Source organism: Hyperoodon ampullatus (assembly GCF_949752795.1).
Source record: "Hyperoodon ampullatus genome assembly, chromosome: X".
Lineage (NCBI taxonomy): Eukaryota > Metazoa > Chordata > Mammalia > Artiodactyla > Ziphiidae > Hyperoodon > Hyperoodon ampullatus.
The window spans coordinates 103,692,073-103,714,162 of NC_136913.1; the positions used below are offsets into that span (position 1 = coordinate 103,692,073).

The 22,090-nt window shown below is 42.4% G+C and overlaps 1 long non-coding RNA gene across 2 annotated transcripts in view; it reads right to left on the reverse strand.

The window, feature by feature from the left end:
- Positions 1-850: 850 nt before the first annotated feature.
- LOC307069324 overlaps positions 851-22,090 on the reverse strand; it is a 41,600-nt gene continuing 20,360 nt past the window's right edge. The window contains exon 4 of one of the 2 annotated variants that reach the window (XR_013811490.1): positions 851-979. This is a non-coding gene — a long non-coding RNA (uncharacterized lncRNA). Of the gene's footprint in view, positions 980-7,151; positions 7,527-22,090 lie in introns of those variants that run through there. The other variant, XR_013811491.1, reaches the window with a different exon arrangement.

A 22,090-nucleotide genomic window follows, 5' to 3' on the forward strand; every position in this document is an offset into this window, starting at 1 on the left:
ATGGAGGTTTATTCATCCACTCTGTGAGGTTGATGCCATTACCTCAGAGTAGTTTACTGACTGCCACACAGCTAGCAAGTGGACATAAATGGGTGATATCTCAGAATTACAGTTCTTAGGTGAATACACCATCTAGGAAAGTATTTGCTAAGGGGATGGAAAGTAAGGGTGAGGGAGGAGTGGGGTTTGGAGCAAGGCAGTTTGGACGATTCTAGACCAGTCACTCTCAGGGAAATGGTCCCCAGGGGAGGGGAGGGGAGAACCTGCAAGACATATGTTCAGCATTTTACATGTTGAAAAATATCTTCTGTTTTCATAATACAGACTGCCCTGGCTGGGAAGGATAATAGAAAATTATCCTTCTTCTAAGGACAGATTTTCCGATTTATGGGAAGGAGTCAGGTTTAAAAAGCGACAGGGAAACCGCCCCCCAGCTTTCTACCATTTCCCTAAGCAAGTAAAGGGCTGCGGGGCGCAGGAGATGTGTGGGCACGGGTGGCGCCAGGACCACACTCGCGCAGGGGAAAGTGGATCTTGGTGGCATGGCGCCCCACAGGCTGCACATCCCTCCCCGCCGCAAAGACTCCCTTCCACAACACCCTCAGCCAGTCTGCACCTTACTTCTCCGACTCCACACGCCCCCCACCGCAGCCCTCCGCGAGCTCCACTTCACCCCACGTCACCTAGCAGTCTCACATCACCCCACGAATGGCGAGAAGCTTGCAGGGAAGGCACGGCTGTGGAGGGTCCGCGCTCAGCGGTGGCGTGGAGCCGACTCCACAGCAGAGGGCGCCAGAGAGCCTCGCGGCGCCGGCCCGCCGGACGCTCGCCGCTCGCGCGCAGGGGCCGCCTCCATGCTGGGTAGCTCGCAGGCTGGGAGTAGGCCAAGGCCGCCAGCCACGCCCTTCTAAGAAACAGACTCTTCCCGACTTCCGCTGCTCCGCAGTGAGTTCGCTACTTTGAATGGTCCTATGGATAGCTGCAAAATAAAGGTTAATTGCTATTATTATTATCATTTATCACATGTATCAGTAACAGGTGATCTTAAGAAAGAAGCCAAGAGTCTATGGAATAACAACAGAAGTGCGGATTGTGTTTGGGTAGTTTGCTTTTGTTTCTTTTGTGGCTTGGGTTGCGGGGTGTGCTATTTCGGCATATAGTGTTTTTTGTTTGTCTGTTTCTTAAGGTATAGGTTAAAAATTATCTTTGTGGGGAGATTGAGATTGACATATACACACTACTATATATAAAATAGATTACTAATAAGGACCCATTGTATAGCACAGGGAACTCTACTCAGTACTCTGTAATGACCTACATGGGAAAAGAATCTAAAAAAGAGTGGCTATATGTATATGTATAACTGAATCACTTTGCTGTACACCTGAAACTAACACAACATTGTAAATCAACTATACTGCAATAAAAATGAATTTTAAAAATTGTCTTTCTGAGAAAAGACTTATTCTTCTAGAGTGATTTGACACATTTCTGGGGAAATGCATTAACATTCCCTTCACAAAAGACTGATGGGAAGGGAATAATGGGAACAACAACTTCATATGCCCAGGAAAACAGATAAGGTGTGAGGAGACCGTTTATTGACATTTAAACCCCCCACACGCCCTTTTTGTATTTTTTTGAAATAAAGAACTTCTCTAGGAATGAAATTGACCAAGTCAAATAACGTTAGACCTGGAAGGAATTTTCGAAATTAAACCACCTTCTCATTATTATATATGTGGAAGAGGAGGCCCAGAGAGGATAAGTGACGTTCAAAGTCGTGAAACACCTGTGTGCAGTCAGGGCTGATTTCTGGTCTGGCGCTCAAGTGGGAAGCAGTATCTCTCAGGGAAAGGACAGTACTGTGATGTTCACGGATTTTATTCTTTATTAAGTAATTATTGTAGGAAAAGTTGGGAGAAGTTGATGTTTGAATTTACCTAGAGTCCTACCACTTTGAAATGCTCATTGTATTTTTGCTGTATAATTTTCCAGACTTCTTCATGTATGCAAATACTGGTAAAAATGCTGTATTTACTAAAATTGGATCATTCTATCCATACTTCTTTGCAATATAATTCCTAACAGATGCATAACTATTCTGTTGGATGGAGGGGCCTTTATTAATTTAATCAGTCCCTTATGATAAACATATAAGCTTTTTCTAATGTTAAACTCTTATAAAAGATGCTGCACTAAACATTCCTGTTTGTACATCTTCTGCTGAAGTGATGTCTGCCTATTGTTCAGTTTGAATTTTTGTAGGAATGTAGTGCAATGGTATAGGCTGGGTTTGAACTCCAGCTCTGGAATTTACTGTGTGTCTTTGCACAAATCACAGCCTTTCTAGGCTCTAGTTTCCTCATCTTTAAGTGGAAGCAATCAGACTACTGATTGCCTACAGCTATTGGGAGGATTAAATGAGATAATACACATAAAATAATTGGTTAGTGCCTAGCACATAGCAAATCCTCAATCAATATTAGCCATTATTATTATTATTATTACCACCATGACCCCTGAAGAAGGCTGTTTCTTCAAAATGACTCCCATAGTTTCTATTACTCTTTAAAAGAGAATAATCAGAATTTCATGGAGAAGTTTTTAGGTGTAAAACTCTAGTAGTTAAATGAATATTTCCTATTTCTAACTTCATTTATCCAGAGGATAAATAATAAAGTGTGGGCTGTAGAGCTACTTAACCATGTTCTGGTTATATAGCTTTACTGCCAGTCAAACCAGGAAATCATAGCTTTTCATTGGAGGTTCTTATGTAAAAATCAACTGTTTTGTGACAAATAAAACCACCCCTGATTCTTTCTCCTTTGGAAAATGTTCAAAGCACAGCTTATCCCAAAAAAGCAGCAGAATATCTATGCTATCACCTATGCAGCTTCCCAGTGCCTTCAAGCTATTCTCTTCTGATTTTCTCTTGTATCCATGGGCCCACTATTTCTTATTCTTAATAGGTGTGGGAGAGAGCACAGAAGCAGAAGTTGTTGCCTCTGAAGCTTTGCTTTTAATCTGGGAAGACACCATGAGTCACACTGGGACAGATTTCAGGTTCATATTCCCATCTGAAGCTTTGGAAACTAGTCACTATTCCTACCAAAGCCTATACAGTTAACCCAAGCCTGTGTTACCCTTATTTCTCCAAGGGCTGTCAAAAAATAAGGAAACACTCACTCTGTTTTATTGATTGATTTATTTGTATATTTTAAATTCAGGTTTGGTTGATGTACAATAAGTTTCAAGTGTACAACATAGTGATTCACAATTTTTAAGGGTTATAGTATATTTATAGTTATTATAAAATATTGACTATATTTCCTGTGCTGTACAACATATCTTTGTAGCTTATTTATTTTATGCCTAGTAGTTTGAGTCTCTTAATCCCCTTCTTCTATCTTGTCCCTCCCTACTGCGTCTCTTCCACTGGTAACCACTAGTTTATCTTCTATATCTGTTGCCGAAATTTGGCCTTTGTTCACAGGTGCTTAATAGAAGTGTGGAGACAGAGTTTTGGGTGAAGTAGCAAAGAATAGCTTTATCGCTTTGCCAGGCAAAGGGGGCCACAGCAGGCTAATCCCCTCAAGACTGTGTGACCTACCCTGGAGGGGGTAGTGAGGAGTCTTATAGTGTTCAAGGAGCAGGGCGTGATCAGATTCTTCTGACTGGTTGGTGGTGAGGTCATAGGGACCCAGCATCATCAACCTTCTGGTTCCAACCGGTCTGGGGTCTCCGTGTTTGTGGGCAGCATACAGTTAACTTCTTCCACCTGGTGGGAGTTTCAGTATCTGCAAAACAGCTCAAAGGAGATGGCTCAGAATATCATCTATAGTCCTTGAGGAGGAACTAAAGGTCCTTGACTTTGTTTAGTGGCTAAAGTATTACTATTTTGTCTTGCTTGACTGTTTTCCTTTCTTTCTGCACTTTCTCACTTCTCTGATTTAATTTATTCTTTTAAAAATATTTATTTATTTTTGGCTTCATTGGATCTTCGTTGTTGGGTCTTCGTTGCTGCCCGTGGGCTTTCTCTAGTTGCGGCAAGCGGGGACTACTCTTCGTTGCAGTGCGCGGGCTTCTCATTGCGGTGGCTTCTCTTGTTGCAGAGCACGGGCTCTAGGTGCGTGGGCTTCAGTAGTTGTGGCACGCAGGCTCAGTAGTTGTGGCTCGTGGGCTCTAGAGCGCAGGCTCAGTAGTTGTGGCACATGGGCTTAGTTGCTCCACGGCATGTGGGATCTTCTTGGATCAGAGCTTGAACCTGTGTCCCCTGCATTGGCAGGCGGCTTCTTAACCACTGCACCACCAAGGAAGTCCCTTAATTTATTCTCTGACTAAAGTTTTTCTACAGACAAAAGGCAGGCGGAGGACATGGGTAGGGGTCTATTCTGGGAAGGCCTCATAGGGTCTTTCTCAGTTACATATCTGTGAGTCTGTTTCTTTTTTGGCATATTCACTAGTTTGTTTTATTTTTTAGATTCCACATATAAGTGATATCATATAGAATTTGTCTTTCTCTGACTTATTTCACTAAGCATAATACTCTCTAAGTCCATCCATGTTGCTGCAAATGCCAAATTTTCCTTTTTATGGCTGAGTAGTATTCCATTGTATATATAGATACCACATCTTCTTTATCCATTCCTCTGTTCATGGACACTTGAGTTGCTTCCATATCTTGGCTATTGTAAATAATGCTGCAATGAACACTGTGGTGCATGTATCTTTTCGAATTAGTGTTTTCAGGTTTTTTTTTCAGATATATACCCAGGACCACTCACCCTCTTTGAGAAGCTGGGTGGAATGTTCAGAGTTTGATGGCCTATCTCAGAAGTCAGAAGTCAGTGACCAAAATTCATGGCGACCAGAAGATTTCCAAAATGCTGCCAGTAACTCCATGCTTACTTACGGTTCCTTCCTCTTCTGCTCCACTGACACTGTGAACAGAGACACTCAACAGGATTGGTGGAGTAAATGTGGTGGTTAAATGAGTCCTTCCTGGACACAGCTCTTGTGGAATCTGAGCACCAAACGCTGGGAAATCCTTGCCTATAACTGAGGCCCGGAATGACCTCCTGTGTGTCTTTTGCCATGGTGTGCCATCCTTCTTTCCAGTAATGACCAGTTACACTCTATTATAGTGTCTCACGCTTGTTATAGTGGCTTTGACAATTTAGCTAGGCTAGAACTGCATTTCCTGGGATTGCCTTCCCTGTCCTGAATTAGGGTTGGCTGGAAGAAAAATTGGGGCAAGATTTGGGAGGTGGAAGTGAAGCCACAGCCATTATGTTCTGAAATTTGGTATAAGACCAGGTGCTATTGCCACTTGTGCACGTTGCCACTGACCCTCTGGCATATCTTGTTGGCGTGGGACAGCAGTGGGGCCTGCAGAGACTCCACCCACAAGATCTCCTCCAACGTCTCCATATCCTGGGCCGGGTGCGTGTGCAGCTCTGTGGCAAAGGATGGCAGTTCCTTCTCTAGATTGGAGACAGTAAGAGGCAGATATAGGGTCCATGGAGTTTTGTGTCTTCATGGGTTTTAGTTTGTCCTCATGGGTTCAAGGGAATCCTTGCAGGTTCCAGTTGGTCTTTGCTCTCCCCCATTTCATATGCACTTGTCTGCCCAACCATTGGCCTTGAATATGTGCATTGACTTCAGGCCACCGTCAAATGCAGAGGCAATAGCCTTTCATAGACTTCTTCCTCAGCTCCCACAACTGCGTGAGATCTAATCCCTATAATAAATTCCCTCACTGCCTTTCACTCCGCTTCTCTGATCAAACCCTACAACTGTGTTTAGGTGAGTCTTATTTTATATCCAAATTTGAAAGTCAGATACAGGATTACAGACATGACAAAAGAATGGTTTCTTTGTTTCTTGGCTGTGCTGTGTGGCATGTGGGATCTTAGTTCCCCCACCAGGGATTGAACCCACACCCCCTGCATTGGAAGTGCGGAGTCTTAACCACTGGACCACCAGGGAAGCCCGAGAATTTTTAAAACTGAAGTATGGTTGATTTACAATATTGTATTAGTTTTAGATGTGCAGCATAGTGATTCAGTTTTTTGTTTGCAGATTATATTCTATTATAGGTTAATTTATTACAAGGTATTGGATATAATTCCCTGTGCTATACAGTAAACCCTTGTTGCTTATCTATTTTATGTATAGTAATTTGCATCTGTTAATCCCATATTCCTAATTTGTCCTTCCCCCTCTCCCTCTCTGCTTTGGTAACCGTACGTTTGTTTTCTATGTCTGTTGAGTCTGTTTTTGTTTTGTATATAGATTCATTTGTATTATTTTTTAGATTCCACACAGTGATATCATGCAGTATTTGTCTTTTTCTGTCTGACTTATTTCACTAAGCATAATATTCTCTAGGTCCATCCATGTTGCTGCAAATGACAATATTTCATTCTATTTTATGGCTGAGTAATATTCATATATATATATACACACACATATATATATCAATATCTATCTATCTATTTATCTATCTATATATCAATCACATCCCTTTAAGCCAATCATCTGTTGATGGGCGCTTGGGTTGTTTCCATGTCTTGGCTGTTTGTATATTTTGGATATTAACCCCTTGTCGGTTGCATTGTTTGAAAATATTTTCTCCCATTCAGTAGGTTGTCTTTTTGTTTTGTTGATGGTTTCCATTGCTGTGCATAAGCTTTTAAGTTTGATTAGGTCCCATTTGTTTATTTTTGCTTATATTTCTTTTGCCTTGGGAGACCGATCTGAGAATATATTACTACAATTTATGTTAAAGAATGTTTCACCTATGTTTTTTTCTAGGAGTTTTATGGTGTCATGTTTTACATTTAGGTTTTTAAACCATTTTGAGTTTATTTTTGTATACGGTGAGAGGGAGTTTTCTAATGTCATTGATTTACATGTGGCTGTCCAGCTTTCCCAACATCACTTGTTGAAGAGACTGTCTTTTCTCCATTGTATATTCTTGCCTCCTTTGTCATACATTAATTGGCCATAGGTGTGTGGGTTTATTTCTGGGGTCTCCATTCTGTTCCATTGATCTATGTGTCTGTTTTTGTGCCAGTACCATGGTGTTTTCATTACTGTGCCTGACAAAAGAACCTTTGATTTTTCAAAAGAAAAAAAATGATTTCTACGTGACAGTTAACTAACCATCTATTACCCTTGCTTTCTTTTTGATGTCAAACTCCTTTAAATTGTACTGTACATTTATTGCCAACTTATTTTATTTTTCTTCCTCCCATTTTCTCTACAATCCCTTGAATATGACTCCTGCCTTACAAAACACTTTTTTACTTCAGTAGGGACTTACCAAACAGCACATCCAGGTCTCAGTCTTCTTTATTTCTTCGTACTTCTCTACACAGTTGGCTGCTTTCTCTTTCTTGAATTTCTCTCCTCTCTTGGTTTCCGTAATCTAGTGTCTTTGGGATTTTCTCCTCTCTCTCCAACTGCTCCTTCTCTATCTTGTTTGCTGACTTTTCTTCTCCCCGCTCCTCAAGGTGTAGCTGTTGGCCAAAGCCCAGTTCTTAGCACTCTTGAATTCTCACTTTACCCTTTATCCCTTTATGATCTCCTCTACTCTCATGGATTCAACCATCATCCCTTCACACTCATGATTTACAAATCTATGTCTTTATCTCTGCTGTCTCTCCTGAATGCCAGGATCATGTTTCTAAGCATTCATTGAGTTGCACATGAATCTCAGATTCAACATGTGTAACCCCCACTATTTGTTTACCACCACAAGTCAGTGCTCCCTAAATTGCATAATGGCATCACCGTCCTTCAGTCATCCTGCTCAAAACTTCAGAGCTGTTCAACACTCTTCCCTCTAATCATCTTCAAATCCATGAGTGCTCTGACTCTCCCCTTCTTCCAGTTCCCCTTGCCAGGCCCTCATTTGGGCTTACTTTTGCAACTTACTATTACAACAAACTCCTATTTGATTCCTAAGTTTAGCTTCCTCCTCTCTCCTTTCCTACCCCCTGCAGCCTGTGTTACTTTCCCAAAATATGCATGGGATTATGTAACTTCTTTGCTGGAAATATCTCCTGGTTCCCCCTTACATATAGAATAAATACCTGCCAGTTTTGCACAGCACGGCCACATCTTGATTTCTTCCCTTTCAACCTCATGTCCTATGATACTCCAATCTCCCAGCATGCACAGTCTATGGATCCCTGGACATACCTGCCTGATCCCAGCCTAGGGCCTTGGCTCAAGTCTTTTCTGCTTGGGCTCTGTACTATATTGAATTCCTAACCATCCTCTCTATCCAGGCTCAATTCTCACTCCTAGCTAGTGAATTGGGTAAGAATCTCTGAATCAGAGGTAGTTTTCATCAATAACATGAAAATAACAATACATATAATAGCAATAGCTCTCATGGCTCAAGTACTTACCTACTGTGCCAGGCGCTGTTCTACATGTTTTATATGTATACATTCTTGTGTTCTTCCCAATAACTCCTCACCTGACATCTTCATGTCAGTGTGGACGTGGATACAGACTGACCTCACTCTTGATCCCTTTACTTGAGCACCAGCTGATGTTGGTTGAGAGCTCACCATGGGCCTTATCTTTATTACGTTATTTAAACCTCACAACACCGTAAGGCAGGTACCATCATGCTATCCATTCTACAGATGTGGCAATTGAGGCACAGAGGGAGGTTGGCCAACTTGCCCAGGGTCACAGAGTGAGTAAATGGTGGGGCTGGGCGATCTGCCTCCATAATTTGTGGCTTCTTTCTCTGGTGTGGGCCGATCTGCCTCTCAAGACTGAGAACCCACAGCACAATGGCTGGGTCAGGCATTGTGACATTCCCCACATCGCCTGGCACAGGGCCCTGTATACCAGCAGTCGACATAGGCTTACTGACTGATGCTCACAGGTACAAAAAGCGGCAGGAGGGACATTATTTTCACAGGAAAACATCCTGTCCTCGTTGAGAACCGCCAGAGGATAACCATCTCCCCTCTTACAGACCCTCATGAATAAATAAATAAATAGAAAGTGACTGAAGTGGTGAATATAAAGCAGTGTGGTGTGGTCATCTGTAAAGTTTTATTAGAAATATTCAATCCCAAAGTGTTACTGCCCATGATGTAAGTAACTACTACTCCTAAAGACAAGCTTCCAAAGAGCACATTAGTGATGTGTGCACAAATCTCACCTCACCTTTTCTCCTCCACACCTGCACTGAAGTGTCATTAAGAATGAGACATTTAAATAATTTATAAATTGAATTAATTAATGACAAAAAATGATTAATGTCCTCCAGGGTAAAGGTACCTAAGAGGCTGCTTAATCAAATCCCCTTGTCCCCTCAAAGGCAGGTTGGCTGACACAGAAGCCCAGGCTCTGTCTACCAGCTCCTCCTTCCCTGTTCCAACTCACTGGTGGAAGAGGGGCCACATCTGAAAGTGCAGTGAGTGGAACCCCTTCATCATCAGGGCAGGGCAGGGCTTGTCTATGAGTGAGGTTGAGCCATTCCACCCTGGTTTAATTTCTTTCAAAAAGGGGATGATGATAATCATGATTGTGCAGGTAGAAATAGGATAAATCATATACAATGTCAAGCACAGTACCCATGGTTAGAAGCTATTCTTAATATTCAGGATATTAACATGCCCCCGGGGACCTGTAAACACCTCTTGAAGAACCATAAAACCCTCAATCTGGCCTGGCTATCATTTGGCCCTTCTTGGTGGGGAACAAGAATTCCACTATGGAGAACAGTATGGAGGTTCCTTAAAAAACTAAAAATAGAACTACCATACAACCCAGCAATCCCACTACTGGGCATATACCCTGAGAAAACCATAATTCAAAAAGAGTCATGTACCACAATGTTCACTGCAGCTCTATTTACAATAGCCAGGACATGGAAGCAACCTAAGTGTCCATCAACAGATGAATGGATAAAGAAGATGTGGCACATATATACAATGGAATATTACTCAGCCATAAAAAGAAACGAAATTGAGTTATTTGTAGTGAGGTGGATGGACCTAGAGTCTGTCATACAGAGTGAAGTAAGTCAGAAAGAGAAAAACAAATACCGCATGCTAACACATATATATGGAATCTAAGGGGAAAAATGTCATGAAGAACCTAGGGGTAAGATGAGAATAAAGACACAGACCTACTAGAGAATGGACTTGAGGATACGGGGAGGGGGAAGGGTAAGCTGTGACAAAGTGAGAGAGTGGCATGGACATATATACACTACCAAACGTAAAATAGATAGCTAGTGGGAAGCAGCCGCATAGCACAGGGAGATCAGCTCGGTGCTTTGTGACCACCTAGAGGGGTGGGATAGGGAGGGTGGGAGGGAGGGAGACGCAAGAGGGAGGGGATATGGGGATGTATGTATATGTATAGCTGATTCACTTTGTTATAAAGCAGAAACTAACACACCATTGTAAAGCAATTATACTCCAATAAAGATGTTAAAATAAAATAAAATAATAAAATAAATAATAAAAAAAAGTGGAGAGAGCTACCAAAAAACCAAAAAAGAATTCGGGAAGTTAGAGGAGAGACAGAGTGGGCGGGGTGGGGTGGGAGATGGGGTGCAGGAGAAAAGGGCGGCATGGGGAAGATGGAAACTCTCCCTGGTCTACAACACAGGCCCAAGTAAAGGGCAAACATGCACCTATGTAGGGCATCTGCAGCCAGAGGTGTGGAGCAGAGTCCAGTGGACGATGCATAGCTCCACAGTTACGTCCAAAGTCGAAGGAAGAGCCCTTTGCACTGTAAGCGTTCTTGGGAGCACTGATCACTGGCAGGGTTCTACACGTGCACTCTGACGTGGGTTAGTACAAATCTGGAGTACTTGTTGCATTCAGCAAGGGACAGGTTGGGTTTCCTGCAGCGGGCATCTGAGCACACAGAGTGCTCTGCAAACACAGCCCCAAGCTCCCACTATAATGCGCTCCAGGGAGCCAGAGCAAGCAGCTCCCTAATCATTTCATATGAACCACTAGCCCGATTCGTGGACTTTGCGGGCGAATGGAACAGAACCAGAGTCCCATCCATTAGTTACCGACTTTCGGGGGGTTAGGGGGAGAGTCGTGCTCAGAGCCCACACGACAAGGGGTGGTGACCGGGCTGGGGCTGCTGGGGCCCTGCGCGCTTTCTCCAGCCCCACCTCTGTGTCTCTCGCTCTGGGGTAACTAAGGGCAACGAGCCTGCGCCCATCGAGGGGCCAGGCCGAGAGATGTTCTCCCAACATTTTTTCCGGGCCCCGGGGGCGAGTGAGGTCTCATTCCCCTGCCCCTCCCCCGCCTCAAGTTGGCACCCCTCTACGGCCACTCCCTGGCCTCGTGCACGCCTCAGCGGGTCCCACCCACCGCAGGCCAGGTGGGGGCGGGCACCTAACCATGAGCGGGTATGCACTGCACCTGCGACAGACACGCTATAACCGGGACCAGGCGCCAAAAAGAGTACCTGACCCGGCCACTGGCCCTAGCTCTATCCCGGACGAGGGCATCCCCGCAGATCCCAGCACAGCTTCATCCACAGCACTCAAGACGTGGAGCCTCGGCTCGTGGGGTGGGGGAGCAGTGGAGTAGCCTCGATGATACTGGCTATCACAGCCTGAGTCGGTGGAGACCGGGAAGAACCACAAGGCCAGTGCCCAGACCGGGACAGGTGCTTTGGCGAAGCCCAGGAAACGCCCTTTCCCTGGGAGAGGCGAGTGGACGGGACGCTGCTGCGGCTCAGTGACGGCCCTTCGCCTCCCTATAGGCTCTCTCTTTGCCTTTCCCCCTTTTCAGATATGAAGCCCTCCGTGATCTCAGCGATGGATGGTAGCGGGAGGTGAAGAGGAGGCAGTGTGGTCCGAACTGGGGCGGGGGAGGACGAGGAGGCGGCGGCCAGGAGCGCACAAAGCAGCAGCAGCAGGAGCTGACCTCCCCAGGTCCCTGAGGGGCGCAAGCCTGGGGACAGGTAGCAGCGCTTCTACCGCATCACATTCACCCCTTTGCAGCTACGGTTGGAGAGCCTTTTACACCGCACTGGATACCCCGCCGTGTTCACCATGTACGCGGCTAGCCCTGGAGGTGCCTAGCTCTCCAGGGGGCTCGGTTGTCTCTGGGTGTCTCTGGCTCTCTTCCGGAGTCTGAGCCAAAAGCCATCTAGAGGGCCCAAGGCCACCAGGGCCCCCTCCCCCAGGACTCTGGGGTGGGGGCAGTACCTACTGGGCATCAAGGTAAATATTTTCATGCTGTATTAAAATCCATCAAGTAGGGAAACTTTGGCTGGAGGCCCGTTTTGTAAATAACGTTTTGTTGGAACCCAGGCACGGTGGAGCAAGTGCAGGGTCAGATTCTACCTATGTTTAAATTTTGGTAATATTTTCATCATGGGCTATTTTTGCACTAATTTTGGTATTTGTTAAATACTGCACTAAAAAATTATTTATCTTAATTACTGATTTTTTTGGTGCCCCATTAAATTTTGCGTGGGAGGGAAAACCACCTGCTAAGGTGAGCCTGGAGCTGGGTATTACAGAAAAGTGTACTGTGGTGGGGGGCATGAAGGGAATAGAAAATTTAAAACAAGAGTGAAATAACATCCATATATTTAATTTCATCCACATCTCAGAATACTGAACATTTGTGATTTTCTTCTCTTAGAAAGGAGCTTGCAAGACACATGGATGATACTGAAGCCAGGGTGCAGGTGAGTAAACCTGAAAAAAACAACCTGGCAGGGCAGCCATCCTAAAACCTGCTTTGGGACTTGGACATCTTTGTCATGGACATTCTCATGTTGGTTTGTTTTTACTGCCTTTTCCATGATTGGAAAATAAGTTTTTGAACTTTGGGGGCTTTAAGGGGTAGTAAATGGGATCAGTAAATTCCAGTTTATGGAAACTGCCCATCATTCCCAAAGAAGAAAAAATAGAACAGAGCCACTTTTCCTACACCTGTGGTATCTATCCATCTGAATATATATAGATATGTGTTTTTTTCCAATAAAATTCAAGTCCTCCTAACACAAGTATCCTTTAGGGAGGATGTTAGCCCTCCTTAAAGCAATACTTCTATCTTCCATGCAGTCATGTTGGGACTCAATCTGACCTGGAAGTATTTACATTAATGCACTGAGGAGCTGGGTTATAAGAGGGTTCAGCAGTGCTAAATTATTTAAAATATTCAAAACCGGGGGCTTCCCTGGTGGCGCAGTGGTTGAGAGTCCACCTGCCGATGCAGGGGACATGGGTTCGTGCCCCGGTCCGGGAAGATCCCACATGCTGTGGAGCAGCTAGGCCCGTGAGCAATGGCTGCTGGGCCTGTGTGTCCGAAGCCTGTGCTCCGCAACAGGAGAGGCCACAACAGTGAGAGGCCCGCATACCGCAAAAAAAATAAAAATAAAAATTAAATTAAAATTAAATATTCAAAACCAAGCATAAACTCTGAGGTAAAATGAGTGATTCTGTAAATATTTCAGCACTGGTGCAAGGGAATAATTGGTCCAGAGAACACACTATAGGAGTAACTAACTTCTGTTTAGTTGCAATGAGATGGATGGGGTTGAGAGCTTAAAGTTCAAGTCCTCCTGCTGTTGTTTTTCAGCATTTGGTAAAGCAAGGTAGGGAGTGGTAGCCCTAAAGTTGTCTAAAAAGACAAAAACAAAAAAGAACAATTATGCATAAAATTCCACTGACCCAAAAAGGGTGAAAATGAGAATTCTAATATATTGTCAAAATATGCCTTGGAGATATCACACAAAATCAATGTTATGAAACTACCAAATGCATAAATGAATATTCTCTTGAGGAACTTCTCATCTAAGGATTTTTTTCCCTTTTGGTGGTACAATTAGGAACAAGTGGGTTTTGTGGAACTTTTTGGTGCTGGTGGGGTGTCTGCCAATTCAGGGTAGATTTGGACCTGTGTTAATCTGAAGTACTTTTTCATTTCCTCAAGCAGGGATGACTTATTTCTAGGACATGGAATCAAGAGGTGACTACTTGAGATCACAGAAAACCTTAGGTTGCATCAAGGAAGTATTGGTAGGAGGAAAAATCAGGATGAGCTTATTATCAACTTTGCTGCAGAGAGCGTGTGTGAGGGCAGTGATTTACATGGGCTGCAGAGCTGGTGGTGGGGTCTGGAAAGCAGTGCTGGCAGCCTAAGGCCACGGGCTGAGCTCACAGTCAGGTCTGGCCAGGGCTTGGGAGGCGCAGGCCTCTGCTTTCTCAAGCAGGCAAAGCAAGCTCAGAGGAAAAGAAAAACGGAAGTTTTGGTGACTTGCTTCTCCTGGGTTTACATAGTGGTCTCTTAGTGGAGTTCTGAAGGGAAAAGGAACCACAAGAATAAAATAAGGAAAAAGAATGCTCTCATCTATTTCCAAACTACAGCATGAACCCCAAAGAACCTCCTTTTCTCTCTTTTTTAAAAAAATTGAGGTATAATTGATATACATTATATTAGTTTCAGGTGTACAACATAATGATTTGATATTTGTATACACTGCAAAATGATTACCACAATAAGTCTAGTTAACATCCGTCACCACACCAAAAATTTTTTTTCTTATGAGAACTTTTAAGATCTACTCTCTTAGCAACTTTCAAATTAGTACTATTAGTACTTTCAATAGTACTATTAACTGTAGTCACCATACTGTACATTACACATCCCCATTACTTAAGTTTGTACCTTTGACCCCCTTCACCCATTTCTCCTACCTCCCACCGCTGGCAACCACCAATCTGTTCCATGAGCTTGTTTTCTTTCTTTTTTTTGCGGTACACGGGCCTCTCACTGTTGTGGCCTCTCCTGTTGCGGAGCACAGGCTCCGGACACGCAGGCTCAGCGGCCATGGCTCACGGGCCTAGCTGCTCCACAGCATGTGAGACATTCCCGGACCGGGGCACGAACCCGTGTCCCCTGCATCAGCAGGTGGACTCTCAACCACTGTGCTACCAGGGAAGCCCCTATGAGCTTGTTTTCTTTAATTGAGGGGGGGTCGTTGTTTGTTTGTTGTTTTTAGATTCCTCCATGTAAAAGTGAGATCACACATTATCTGTCTTTCTGATTTATTTCACTTAGCATAATGCCCTCAAGGTCCATCCATGTTGTAGCAAGTGTAATATTTCATTCTTTTTTGTGGCTGAATAATATTGCACTGTATATACGGGCACACCTCATTTATTGTGCTTTACTTTATTGCACTTTGCAGAAATTGTGCTTTTTCTTTTTTTTTAAACAAATTGAAGATTTCTGGCGACCCTGCATAAAGCAAGTCCACTGGTGCCATTTTTCCAACAGCATTTGCTCACTTCTTGTCTCTGTGTCACATTTTGGTAATTCTGGTGATATTTCAAACTTTTTCATCATTATTATATTTGTTATAGTGATCTGTGATCAGTGATCTGTTTCTATTGCAGAAATATTACAATTTGCTGAAAGCCCAAGATGGTGGTTAGCATTTTTAGCAATAAAGTATTTTTTGTTTTTCACGGCTTAAACAACAGAAATTTATTTATTTTTTATTGTTATTTTTTAACATCTTTATTGGAGTATAATTGCTTTACATTGGTGTGTTAATTTCTGCTTTATAACAAAGTGAATTGCTTATACATACACATATGTCCCCATATCTCTTCCCCCTTGCATCTCCCTCCCTCCGACCCTCCCTATCCCACCCCCCTAGGTGGTCACAAAGCACCGAGCTGATCTCCCTGTGCTATGTGGCTGCTTCCCACTAGCTATCTATTTTACGTTTGGTAGTGTATATATGTCCATGCCAATCTCTCACTTTGTCACAGCTTACCCTTCTCCCTCCCCATATCCTCAAGTCCATTCTCTAGTAGGTATGAATTTTTATTCCCATCTTGCCCCTAGGTTCTCCATGACCATGTATTTTTTTAAGATTCCATATATATGTTAGCATATGGTTTTTGTTTTTCTCTTTCTGACTTACTTCACTCCGTATGACAGACTCTAGGTCCATCCACCTCACTACAAATAACTCAGTTTCGTTCCTTTTCATGGCTGAGTAATATTCCACTGTATATATATGCCACATCTTCTTTATCCATTCCTCTGTTGATGGACACATAGGTTGCTTCCATGTCCTGACTATTGTAAATAGAGCTGCAATGAACATTGTGGTACATGACTCTTTTTGAATTATGGTTTTCTCAGGGTATATGCCCACTAGTGGGATTGCTGGGTCATACGGCAGTTCTATTTTTAGTTTTTTAAGGAACGTCCATACTGTTCTCCATAGTGGCTGTATCAATTTACATGCTCACCAACAGTGCAAGAGGGTTCCCTTTTCTCCACACCCCCTCTAGCATTTATTGTTTGTAGATTTTTTGATGATGGCCATTCTGACCGGTGTGAGATGATATCTCATTGTAGTTTTGATTTGTATTTCACTAATGATTAATGATGTTGAGCATTCTTTCATGTGTCTGTTAGGCAATCTGTATATCTTCTTTGGAGAAATGTCTATTTAGGTCTTCTGCCCATTTATGGATTGGGTTGTTTGTTTTTTTGATATTGAGCTGCATGAGCTGCTTGTAAATTTTGGAGATTAATCCTTTGTCAGCTGCTTCATTTGCAAATATTTTCTCCCATTCTGAGGGTAGTCTTTTTGTCTTGTTTATGGTTTCCTTTGCTGTGCAAAAGCTTTAAAGTTTCATTAGGTCCCATTTGTTCATTTTTGTTTTTATTTCCATTTCTCTAGGAGGTGGGTCAAAAAGAATCTTGCTGTGATTTATGTCATAGAGTGTTCTGCCTATGTTTTCCTCTAAGAGTTTGATGGTGTCTGGCCTTACACTGAGGTCTTTAATCCATTTTGAGTTTATTTTTGTGTATGGTGTTAGGGAGTGTTCTAATTTCATTCTTTTACATATAGCTGTCCAGTTTTCCCAGCACCACTTATTGAAGAGGCTATCTTTTCTCCACCATATATTCTTGCCTCCTTTATCAAAGATAAGGTGACCATATGTGCGTGGGTTTATGTCTGGGCTTTCTATCCCGTTCCACTGATCTATATTTTTCTTTTTGTGCCAGTACCATACTCTCTTGATTACTGTAGCTTTGTAGTATAGTCTGAAGTCAGGGAGTCTGATTCCTCCAGCCCCGTTTTTCTTTCTCAAGATTGCTTTGGCTATTCAGGGTCTTTTGTGTTTCCATACAAATTCTGAAATTTTTTGTTCTAGTTCTGTGAAAAATGCCAGTGGTAGTTTGATAGAGATTGCATTGAATCTGTAGATTGCTTTGGGTAGTAGAGTCATTTTCACAATGTTGAATCTTCCAATCCAAGAACATGGTATATCTCTCCATCTATTTGTATCATCTTAAATTTCTTTCATCAGTGTCTTATAATTTTCTGCATACAGGTCTTTTGTCTCCTTAGGTAAGTTTATTCCTAGATATTTTATTCTTTTGTTGCAATGGTAAATGGGAGTGTTTTCTTAATTTCTCTTTCAGATTTTTCAACATTAGTGTATAGAAATGCAAGAGATTTCTGTGCATTAATTTTGTATCATTCAACTTTACCAAATTCATTGATTAGCTCTAGTAGTTTTCTGGTAGCATCTTTAGGATTCTCTATGTATAGTATCATGTCATCTGCAAACAGTGACAGCTTTACTTCTTCTTTTCCAATATGGATTCCTTTTATTTCTTTTTCTTCTCTGATTGCTGTGGCTAAAACTTCCAAAACTATGTTGAATAACAGTGGTGAGAGTGGGCAACCTTGTCTTCTTCCTGAACTTAGTGGAAATGGTTTCAGTTTTTCACCACTGAGGCCAATGTTGGCTGTGGGTTTGTCATATATAGCCTTTATTATGTTGAGGAATATTCCCTCTATGCCTACTTTCTGGAGGGTTTTTATCATAAATGGGTGTTGAATTTTGTCAAAAGCTTTCTCTGCATCTATTAAGATGATCATATGGTTTTCCTCCTTCAATTTGTTAATATGGTGTATCACGTTGATTGACTGGCCTATATTGAAGAAGCCTTGCATTCCTGGAATAAACCCCCTTGATCATAGTGTATGATCCTTTTAATGTGCTGTTGGATTCTGCTTGCTAGTATTTTGTTTAGGATTTTTGCATCTATGTTCATCAGTGATATTGGCCTGTAGACTCTTTCTTTGTGACATCTTTGTCTCGTTTTGGTATCAGAGTGATGGTGGCCTCGTAGAATGAGTTTGGGAGTGTTCCTCCCTCTGCTATATTTTGGAAGAGTTTGAGAAGGATAGGTGTTAGCTCTTCTCTAAATCTTTGATAGAATTTGCCTGTAAAGCCTCCTGGTCCTGGGCTTTTGTTTGTTGGAAGATTTTTAATCACAGTTTCCATTTCAGTGCTTGTGATTGGTCTGTTCATATTTTCTATTTCTTCGTGGTTCAGTCTTGGAAGGTTGTGCATTTCTAAGAATTTGTCCATTTCTTCCAGGTTGTCCATTTTATTGACATATACTTGCTTGTAGTAATCTCTCATGATGCTTTGTATTTCTGCAGTGTCAGTTGTTACTTCTCCTTTTCCCTTTCTAATTGTACTGATTTGAGTCTTCTCCCTTTTTTTCTTGATGAGTCTGGCTAATGGTTTATCAATTTTGTTTATCTTCTCAAAGCACCAGCTTTTAGTTTTATTGATCTTTGCTATTGTTTCCTTCATTTCTTTTTCATTTATTTTTGATCTGATCTTTATGATTTCTTTCCTTCTGCTAACTTTGGGGGTTTTTTGTTCTTTCTCTAACTGCTTTAGGTGTAAGGTTAGGTTGTTTATTTGAGATGTTTCTTGTTTCTTAAGGTAGGATTGTATTGCTATAGACTTCCCTCTTAGAAGTGCATTTGCTCCATCCCATAGGTTTTGGGTCGTCGTGTTTTCATTGTCATTTGTTTCTAGGTATTTTTTATTTCCTCTTTGATTTTTTCAGTGATCTCTTGGTTATTAAGTAGTGTGTTATTTAGCCTCCATGTGTTTGTGTTTCTTACACATTTTTTCCTGTAATTGATATCTAGTCTCATGGCGTTGTGGTCGGAAAAGATACTTGATAAGATTTCAATTTTCTTAAATTTACTGAGGCTTGATTTGTGACCCAAGATATGATCTATCCTGGAGAATGTTCCATGAGCACTTGAGAAGAATGTGTATTCTATTGTTTTTGCATAGAATGTCCTATAAATATCAATTAAGTACATCTTGTGTAATATATCATTGAAAGCTTGTTTCCTTATTTATTTTCATTTTGGATGAGGTGTCCATTGGTGAAAGTGCGGTGTTAAAGTCCCCTACTATGATTGTGTTACTGTCGATTTCCCCTTTTATGGCTGTTAGTATTTGCCATATGTATTGAGGTGCTCCTATGTTGGGTGCGTAAATACTTACAATTGTTATATCTTCTTTTTGGATCAATCCCTTGATCATTATGTAGTGTCCTTCTTTGTCTCTTGTAATAGGCTTTCTTTTTTTTTTTCTTTTTTTTTTTTTGCGGTATACGGGCCTCTCACTGTTGTGCCCTCTCCCGTTGTGGAGCACAGGCTCCGGACGCGCAGGCTCAGCGGCCATGGCTCACAGGCCCAGCCGCTCCGCGGCATGTGGGATCTTCCCGGACCGGGGCACGAACCTGTGCCCCCTGCATCGGCAGGCGGACTCTCAACCACTGCGCCACCAGGGAAGCCCTAATAGTCTTTATTTTAAAGTCTATTTTGTCTGATATGAGAATAGCTACTCCAGCTATCTTTTGATTCCATTTGCATGGAATATCTTTTTCCATCCCCTGACTTTCAGTCTGTATGTGTCCCTAGGTCTGAAGTGGGTCTCTTGTAGACAGCATATATATGGGTCTTGTTTTTTTATCCATTCGGTCAATCTGTCTTTTGGTTGGATCATTTAATCCATTTACATTTAAGGTAATTATCGATATGTGTGTTCCTATTCCCATTTTCTTAATTGTTTGGGGTTTGTAATTGTAGGTCTTTTCCTTCTCTTGTGTTTCCTGCCTGGAGAAGTTCCTTTAGCATTTGTTGTAAAGCTGGTTTGGTGGTGCTGAACTCTCTCAGCTTTCGCTTGTCTGTAAAGTTTTTAATTTCTCCATCAAATCTGAATGAGATCCTTGCTGGGTAGAGTAATCTTGGTTGTAGGTTTTTCTCCTTCATCACTTTAAATATGTCCAGCCACTCCCTTCTGGCTTGCAGAGTTTCTGCTGAAAGATCAGCTGTTAACCTTATGGGGATTCCCTTATGTGTTATTTGTTGTTTTTCCCTTGCTGCTCTTAATATTTGTTCTTTGTATTTAATTTTTGATAGTTTGATTAATATGTCTTGGCCTGTTTCTCCTTGGATTTATCCTGTATGGGACTCTGTGTGCTTCCTGGACCTGATTAACTATTTCCTTTCCCATATTAGGGAAGTTTTCCACTATAATCTCTGCAAATATTTTCTCAGTCCCTTTCTTTTCCTCTTCTTCTTCTGCGACCTCTATAATTCGAATGCTGGTGCATTTAATGTTGTCCCAGAAGTCTCTGAGACTGTCCTCAGTTCTTTACATTCTTTTTTCTTTTTTCTGCTCTGCAGTAGTTATTTCCACTATTTTGTCTTCCAGGTCACTTATCCATTTATCTGCCTCAGTTATTCTGCTATTGATCCCTTCTAGAGAATTTTCAATTTCATTTATTGTGTTGTTCATCATTGTTTGTTTGCTCTTTAGGTCTTCTCTTTTTTTTTTTTTTTTTTTTTTTTGCAGTACGCAGGCCTCTCACTGTTGTGGCCTCTCCCACTGCAGAGCACAGGCTCCGGACGCGCAGGCCCAGCGGCCATGGCTCACGGGCCCAGCCGCTCCGCGGCATGTGGGATCCTCCCGGACTGAGGCACAAATCCGTGTCCCCTGCATCGGCAGGCGGACTCTCAACCACTGTGCCACCAGGGAAGTCCCTTCTAAGTCTTTGTTAAACATTTCTTGTATTTTCTCCATTCTATTTCCAAGATTTTGGATCATCTTTACTATTATTATTCTGAATTCTTTTTCAGGTAGACTGGCTATTTCCTCTCCATTTGTTAGGTCTGGTGGGTTTTTGCCTTGCTCCTTCATCTGCTGTGTCTTTCTCTGTCTTCTCATATTGCTTAACTTACTGTGTTTGGGGTGTCCTTTTCGCAGGCTGCAGGTTCGTAGTTCCCGTTGTTTTTGGTGTCTGTCCCCAGTGGCTAAGGTTGGTTCAGTGGGTTGTGTAGGCTTCCTGGTGGAGGGGACTAGTACCTGTTCTGGTGGATGAGGCTGGATCTTGTCTTTCTGGTGGGCAGGTCCACGTCTGGTGGTGTGTTTTGGGGTGTCCGTGGCCTTATTATGATTTCAGGAAGCCTCTGTGCTAATGGATGGGGTTGGGTTCCTGTCTTGCTAGTTGTTTGGCATTGGGTGTCCAGCACTGTAGCTTGCTGGTCATTGAGTGGAGCTGGATCTTGGCATTGAGATGGAAATCTCTGGGAGATTTTCACCGTTTGATATTACGTGGGGCTGGGAGGCCTCTTGTGCACCAGTGTCCTGAACGTGGCTCTCCCACCTCAGTGGCACAGCCCTGACACCTGGCTGGAGCACCAAGAGCCTGTCCTCCACACGGCTCAGAATAAAAGGGAGGAAAAAAAGAAAGAAAGAAAGAAGAAGATAAAATAAAACAAAGTAAAATAAAATAAAGTTATTTAAAAAATTAAGAAAAAATTTTTTTAATAAAATTTTTAAAAAATGGACAGAGAGAACCCTAGGACAAATGGTGAAAGCAAAGCTATACAGACAAAAATCACACACAGAAGCTTATACATACAGTCACAAAGAGAGAAAAAGGGGGAAAATATATATATCATTGCTCCCAAAGTCCACCTCCTCAATTTGGGATGATTTGTTGTCTGTTCAGGTATTGCAAAGATGCAGGGTACATCAAGTTGATTGTGGAGGTTTAATCCGCTGCTCCTGAGGCTGCTGGGGGAGATTTCCCTTTCTCTTCTTTGTTCGCACAGCTCCTGTGGTTCAGCTGTAGATTTGGACCTGCCTCTGCATGTAGGTCACCGGAGAGCGTCTGTTCTTCGCTCAGACAGGACAGAG